We start from the raw sequence: 7,573 nt of genomic DNA on the forward strand, positions 1-7,573 counted from the left end.
AAAGTTGTTGAGGCTCCTCAGGGCTTTGAAGAAAGGGAGACCCTTTTCGGCTGACCGGGCGACGAATCGTCCTAGGGCCGCCATTATTCCCGCTAGGCGTTGCACATCTTTGACGGAGCGAGGAGGTTCCATCTCTAGGATGGCCCGAATTTTTTCTGGGTTGGCCTCGATCCCCCGTTGGGAGACAAGGAAGCCTAAGAGTTTCCCTTCTCGAACTCCAAATGCGCACTTTTCCGGATTGAGCTTCACGCCGTACTTGCGGATATTGTCGAAGGTTTCACACAGGTCCTTGGGATGAGTTCCTGCAATTTGACTTTTGATGACGGCGTCATCAACGTATACTTCGGCGTTCCTCCCCAATTGTTCCTTGAGGATGAGGCTGACGAGGCGTTGGAAAGTTGCGCCGGCGTTCCTCAAACCAAAAGGCATCCTGCGATAGCAGAAGGTGCCGATGGGAGTGATGAAGCTGGTTTCTCCTCGTCTTCCTTGGCCATGTGGACTTGGTGATATCCTGAATATGCATCCAAGAAACTCAATCTCTCGCATCCCACCATGGAGTCGACCAGTTAGTCGATCCGAGGGAGCGGGTAGTCGTCCTTGGGGCACGCCTGGTTCAGGTCGGTAAAGTCGATACACACTCGCCACTTGCCGTTGGCCTTCTTCACCAAGACAGGATTGGTTAACCATTCGGAGTGCCAAACTTCTCGGATTAGCCCGGCGTCAGAAAGTTTGGCGATTTCTCGCTTGATGACCGCGCATCGCTCGGTGGAGAGTTTCCGAAGTTTTTGTTTTACAGGAGCTTTGTCGGGCCTTACGGCGAGGCGATGCTCCATGATGTCGCGCGGGACTCCTCCCATGTCGGAAAGCGACCAAGCGAAGAGATCGGAATTCTTGCGAAATAGGTCGACGAGTTCTTCCTCGAGTTTACTTGGGAGGTCAGCCCCGATCTTCACCGTGCGCGTGGCGTTTTCTTGGGAGACGCGTACTTCCTTGAGTTCTCCTTCGGGGAGGGGCTTAGGTATGTAGTGCTCCGGGTGATCGGTTCCGGATGCTCTTGCATTCGAAAGCATGTTGATACTCTTGGATGATTCTTCCTTTTCGGCGCACTTGATCTCATGGCGGTAGAGGGTCTTCCTGTCGGATGATTGCTCGCCGTGGACCGTTATCACGCCTTTTGGGCCCGGGATCTTCATACACAAGAAGTTGTGGTGGACGGTGGCGCAGAGACGGTTTAGCATAGTCCTCCCGAGGATGGCGTTAAAGGAGGCCTCCATGTGCACTACGTCGAAGCGCACGAGCTCGGTTCGATGAGTTGTGGCGTCCCCGAAGGTCGTGAGGAGCTCAATTTGTCCGAGCGGCTGAATGGACTTCCCCGGTACGAAGCCGGTGAGAGGATAAAGGGATGGCTACAACGAGCCGTTCTTGTATCCCCCTTGTGGTTTCATCAGCTTCTTCAAAGTGCTCAGATACAGGATGTCGGCAGAGCTTCCGCCATCCACCAGAATCTTTTTGAGCTCACAATTGGCGACGATCACCGTCACGAACAGGGCATCGTCGTGCGGGAAGCGTATCCCCTTGGCGTCTTCCTCGATGAAGGTGATTGGCATGCTTGCCCATTTCGGTGGTGGTGTCGGGGTGAAGGTTCCCACGACATTGACTTCGCGAGCATACTCCTTGCACTGTCGCTTCGATCCCTGGCCTGTGGTGGAGCCCCCGAGTATCACTCTGACGTGATGCGCGGGTTCTTGAAACGGGAGGTTGTCTTCCTTAGGTGCCGGGTCAGCCATGAGGACATTGGCGGGGCGCGGAGCCTCGGCAGTTTTTTCATCCTGCATTCGTGCCTGGAATTCTTCGCGAGCCGCGATGACAGTGTTGCACTCCTCGGTGCCATGGCTTGCCGAGTTGTGGATAAGGCATCTCCCAGTTCCTCCCTCGGTCGGACGAGGTGGCTTCTTGGGTTGCCAGGTCTTTGGGGATGATGCTTGTCCTTCGACGGCGAAGATTTTCCGGGCTTGGCTGTCGGCGCCCTTTTCCCCCCACCTCCTCTTCTTCTTGGAAGATGAAGCAGGCGCAGGGGGTTTGTCGGACGAGGGAGTTCCTTTGGGAGCGGCGCGTGGCGCGTCCTTCTTAGCAATGTCCCCGTCTTCGCCTCGGGCGTATTCCTGCAAGATCCGATAAAGCTCCTCGGTCGTTCTTGGAGGATTGTGACTTAGGGCCCGATTTACTTCTCCTTGGAGAAGGCCTTGCATGCATGTGTCGATCACGGTGGTCGACGGTGGGTTGGCGATTTGGCTTCGTACCTTCGGGAAGCGATGGAAGAAGCTTCGGAGGGATTCTCCCGGCTTTTGTTTCACGGCGTATAGCTCGTGAGCCTGTACGGGTTCTTTGAAGTTTCCTTGAAAGTTGATGATGAAGACCTCTTGGAGGCGTTCCCACGAGTGCACGGAGTTCTTCCGTAGGTTATAAAACCAAGTTTGCGCCATTCCAGTGAGCGCGAGCGGAAAGAGGTTGCACATCTCAACGGGACCTCCCCCGGCGGCCCGTATGGCGGTGGAGTAGACATCCAAAAATTGAAGAGGATTCGACTCCCCGTCGTACGGCCGTATTGTGGGTGGCTTGAACCTTGGCGGAAAAGGCGCGTCTTGGATCTCCCGCGTGAGCGGGTTGCAGGTCGGCCGATTCTTTTGGTTCCTTCGGGGGCGAGGTCCTCCCTCGTCACTTTCGTCGCTAGAGGGGTCGCTTGGAGAATGATCTCAGCGTTTTCTTGGAGGGTCAGAGCGTCGACGGGAATTCCTTTCGCCGCCGGCACGGGCTCCGGATTCCGCCACTTGCTCGTTTCCATGCACGCTGGGGTCTCGTTCCCCGCGAGGCGCAGCTTGAGGTGGTACCTGGTGGCCGCTTTGTTCGACCCCGACGGGGGGAGGAAGGGGCGCTTGCGGGGCACTCGCAAAGCGAGGTTGATGTTGAGTGTGTGCAACTTGGAGAGTGCCTTGCGGGGGAAGCCCCCAATAAGGATGATACCAAGGAGCTCCTTGGGCGGTCGCGGCGAGCGCCAGTGGAGGTAATCCCGGGTTGGAGGGGTCGTAGGCCGGAACTCCTTGGTTTTCTGGCACGGATCCTCCCGACACCACATTGTTTCCTCTTGTAGATTCCGAGGGCAGGGTCACCACCGGTTGTAGGGAAGGTGGCGCGAAGCCCATCGAGCGAGGCATGCCGAGTTCCGTATCCCCGGCGGGGGCGGCAACCGTAGGCAGCTCGCCAATCCTTGCCACTACGTTGGTGAGTGTCGAGAGACCGTCTACGACGGTTTTGAGCACCTCGGTTTCTTCCGGGACGGCTGGTAGCGGAGGGGCGACCATGACTTCTGTCGCGGCGACCATGCTTGCAGCGACGTCCGGATTGGTGAGGGCTCCTTCTTCCTCGGGAGCCTCCGAGGCACTTGCTTTCTTCGGTTGCAACCGTGTAGACTTCGCGGCAAGTTGGGGACCCGATGAAGTAGGCTTCGTCGGGGCCATTAAATCTTCAATTGCAGCGAGGGTTCCCCACGGTCGGCGCCACTGTTGTTGTTCTCGACAACAATTAGAGTAAAGGGTGCCAAACCTCGGTGGCACAAGTACGAGTATAAAAGTAGGGCATGTACGCCGGCCTTATAGCGAAGGTCGCCGTACACTTGGACAAGTTGACACGCCATTATTTTTTGAATAGGTTCGATCGACTCTGCGGGTGCGACTTAGTCCTATGTTAGGAGAGACTTCGAGGAGGTCGTTAGCCAAAGTGTTCGGGTCGATCAAGACTCCCCGAATCACTTAGCGAGAGGTCGAAAGGGGCCGTCTCGTACTTGGGCCGAACGAGGCTTCCCAAGTAGCGAGTCGAGATACTCTTAAGACTCTAACCCGATTTCCTCTACTTCGGGCTCGGGCCGAACGAGGCTTTCCGAGATCCCGAAACTAGAGCTCCTCTCAAAGAGACTCTCTAGTCCTCTCCCCTTGAGTTTATTCAAGTGATAGTGAATGGTACATGCCCGCCATGAGGGGTATTTATAACCTAGGGGTCCATGACAAAACACCACGGCTACCCTTGGGGGAGAGAGAAAAGTGAGAGCAAAATGGTAAAAATAGCTTCTTGGTCCATAGCTTTTGTGTGCACCATGTGGAAAAAGTGGGGCTTGGTTCATGGTCCATCATGAACTAAGGGCCTCCTCCTCACACCTTTCTTGCTCCCTACTCTAGCTCATTTGACCCTTTGACCATGGCATGAGAGGCTTAACTTGTTGACTTGTCTTCTTTTGACACGCAGAATTGACCGTGCCACGTGGGCATATTGACTGGTGCTTGGGAAATGTTGACCCAGTCATCGCCACATAAGATTTACGGTCCGGCCATATAGAGATTTTATTTTACTACGACAGGTGCTATTGCAATATTTGCCGTAATATCTTACAGTCCTAATATCACGATCATACTAACAGTAAAACAGATAAAATAATCCTACTTGAGATCCCGATACCGGCAACGTAGCTATTGTCTTCAACCCCCTCTCTCTCTCTCGAGAAGCAGAGAACAAAAAAGTTGGAGAAAATATCTTTGATCGTCAGGTAATTTATACTCTTTTTTAATGTGTAGGTCATCATCCCCAACCCCTTCTCTCAACAAGAAAGAATTATAGGTCGGTGTGAGGAAAATATCTTCAGTACTATACACGAGTTTTGTAGTACTTTTATTTATGTCCTTCTCAGCGTCCATCTTTCTACGGTGTGCGCCAAGAAAGTACAGAAGACAGTGGTGAGTCGCCAACTCGCCATATCTAGTTAATCCAATATATTTATTTCATTCACAAAGATTGGGCAGCACAACTGGATGCGATTAGCTGAACGTCGACAAATCTTTTCCCGGCCGGGCAACACGTTTTCGTCGAAGAGAAAAAAGTAAGAACCGTGTTAAGTTATTAATGCAGCCTTGATAGGGCCAAGAGAAGAAATATATATCTCATATCTCTTCCCATGTACACTGCGCTGTGCCACAGATCACAAGCAAGAAGCAACTGGCGTTCCGTAACCGTCACTGGGAACGAATTAATAAAAAGCGATACGTTGATGCTCACTGAAGGGCGTAATTGACATGGTATGTAACGCCCGGCCCATGCTGATGCCGACGAGGTTAGGAGCCTTCCCTTTGTCGCCTGCGTCGCCGCGGAATTACTCCAATTTGGACGAACTCTCCAACGTTTCCAAATGGCAAACGGAGGCAGCACTGCGAGGTAGCATCGCCCGTAGAGTACTCTTTAAATCTCAGGACAGCTCGTAGTAGCTAGGCTTTGCTTCTCTGTGTGAAAAAAAGATCTGACGCTTCCAAGGCACTAAAATTTCAGAATCAGTCTATATATATAACCTACCCCGCTCTATATAATCAGAGATATGTACTGTACAGTGTACTAGACTTGAGCTAATTAATCACGCACTAATACTAGTTTGTAGCTGAAGTTAATCATAGGTTCCCTTGCAACCTAATCAAACTTATTTCAGAATCAGTCAAATTTTATTTTATTTGTAAAAAAGTTCTGATGATGCTTTGGTTAATCAGGCTTTTTTTTCTGGGCCCTGGTCAAAACTTGGACATGCTTACTTAACTTGATGTTTGCCTTCTCCTGCACCCTGCGTCTGTAGGTTGGTTAGAAGATGTCAGATAGGAGAGGATAAGCAGTTGGTCGGCGGTGCCGCGGTGGCTGCGAAGCAGCGGAGGAGGGAGACGGCGACGGGGAACTGAAGGAAACACGGGAAAGACGGCGATGGAGGGAGGAGAGCCGGTGCCCGGCGCTGAAGGGAGGCGGCGATGGGGATGGCGACGGGCAGGAGATGAGGAGATGCGAGGCGATGGGGATTGAACCCATTTGATCCAAACCAGGCCGCACCGGATCCAGACCAAATTTCGCTGCTACAAATCCAGTCCAGACCGTTTTCGTTTTGCATCCATTTGAGCCCAGACCAACCAAGCCCACGTCAAATTCCGCCCCATAGAAGCCACTAGCTAGCCTGGTCGATGGAGAATCATGGATGATACAGCTGGAACAATTGATTAGTCGTGAGCTTAGCACTAAAATTGATTTGAAGAGCCCAGATAGCTGGATAGATCGGGACAACACAATTCATTACTTACTTGAGGAGATGTTCCTGGCAACGAGCACAAAAGTAATCTTCTTTGGTAGCCTAGAACACATTTTCCACAAGCAAGACTACAATCTTATTCAACTATTATTGCAGAGATGTATTCGAGTTTTATAGGGTTTTTTAGAGCTCAGGCTGAGGCATATGGATAGGTTGTTGGTAACTTAATAATGGGGGTCAAAACAACATCAATGACGTGAATGCTAGTTTGTCGATAGTCAGATCAGATTAACCCACTAATCATGCTTGTATAGCGCGAATAATCTGTGATCACGGTCAGTCATGATTTCTCTGAAACGCGACGCGGACCTAACCACATAATGTGGTGTGTGTTCCCTAGAGCCTATGACCAGTGGACAATAATTTACTTACTAGTGATTCTTTTTTTAAAATCAAAATCAAGGCGATAATAATGCACAGGTTGGGGTTAATTGGTGCATCAAACTTCAGCTAACGCTCATGCTGGCCCTGGCGAAAACTTTGCAGACCACGGACACATGGACTCCTGGCTTTTGGCAATGTGACTCTTCACACATGGACACCTAGTCACCTAACCACATGATGTATCGGTGTGTTGATGATTTTAGTGCCTCTCCTTTTCGCTCCTTTGTGGCATGGACTTCTTCTTTTTTATCTCTGAGTGGCTCGTGATTATGAGGTAATGCGATGCGCATGACAGTGGCGTTAATTTGTTGGTCAAGCTACAGCAGTGCGGTCATCAACTATTCAGAAAATATTAGACTCTGGTCCAATGGATAATTCTGTTCTGTAATCCCTTGGTTAGAAAGATATTGTTCTTCTGGAAAGCTAACAAGAAACCAGTAGTCCAGTATTGTGCATCTTCCTGTTAGAACCTTGCATGTTTTGCAATATTTTCTATGGAATTTCTTTTGCAGTAACAACTAATAATGGAAACCTTATCCCTCCAGTTGAGTGAGTGTAACATGCAGGCTCCTCTTTCCAGGAAAGAGTCTCGTGAACCGAAAGATGTTAAAAAATAGAGAAAAAACATACTTTCCATTCTTCAATTAGCCAAAAGTATATAATTGGTCGCTAAACCTTTTTTAGACATTTAGTCCCTCAATTGGCAAACCAGATAATTTTGATTCCTCTTCCCACTCAAAATAGTATTGTGACAATATGGGGCGGTTTTGCCCTGACTGTCACATATGACACCAAGTTGGCATCTTGCCATCCTAAATCTAACCCCAAGTGTCGAACAAGCTTGAGTGGTGACATTTTGACGGCCTACATGGAAAATTCAGGCGCAAAACCGCCCCATTTTGATGGCAATATCACTTCGACCGGGACGAAGGACCAAAATTACCTGGTTTTGACAATTGAGAGACTAAATGTCTACGAAAAAAGGTTTATGAAACAATTCTATGCTTTTGTGTCAATTGAGGATGAAAA

General features: G+C 50.3%; 1 long non-coding RNA gene across 1 annotated transcript; it reads right to left on the reverse strand.

The window, feature by feature from the left end:
- Positions 1-4,955: 4,955 nt before the first annotated feature.
- LOC112270016 lies at positions 4,956-6,227 on the reverse strand. Its single transcript, XR_002962293.1, has 2 exons — positions 6,153-6,227; positions 4,956-6,058 (listed from the first exon to the last, which is right to left on the reverse strand). It is a non-coding gene; the product is annotated as an uncharacterized LOC112270016 (long non-coding RNA).
- Positions 6,228-7,573: the final 1,346 nt, after the last annotated feature.

The sequence above is a fragment of the Brachypodium distachyon genome, chromosome 1 (assembly GCF_000005505.3).
Source record: "Brachypodium distachyon strain Bd21 chromosome 1, Brachypodium_distachyon_v3.0, whole genome shotgun sequence".
NCBI lineage: Eukaryota > Viridiplantae > Streptophyta > Magnoliopsida > Poales > Poaceae > Brachypodium > Brachypodium distachyon.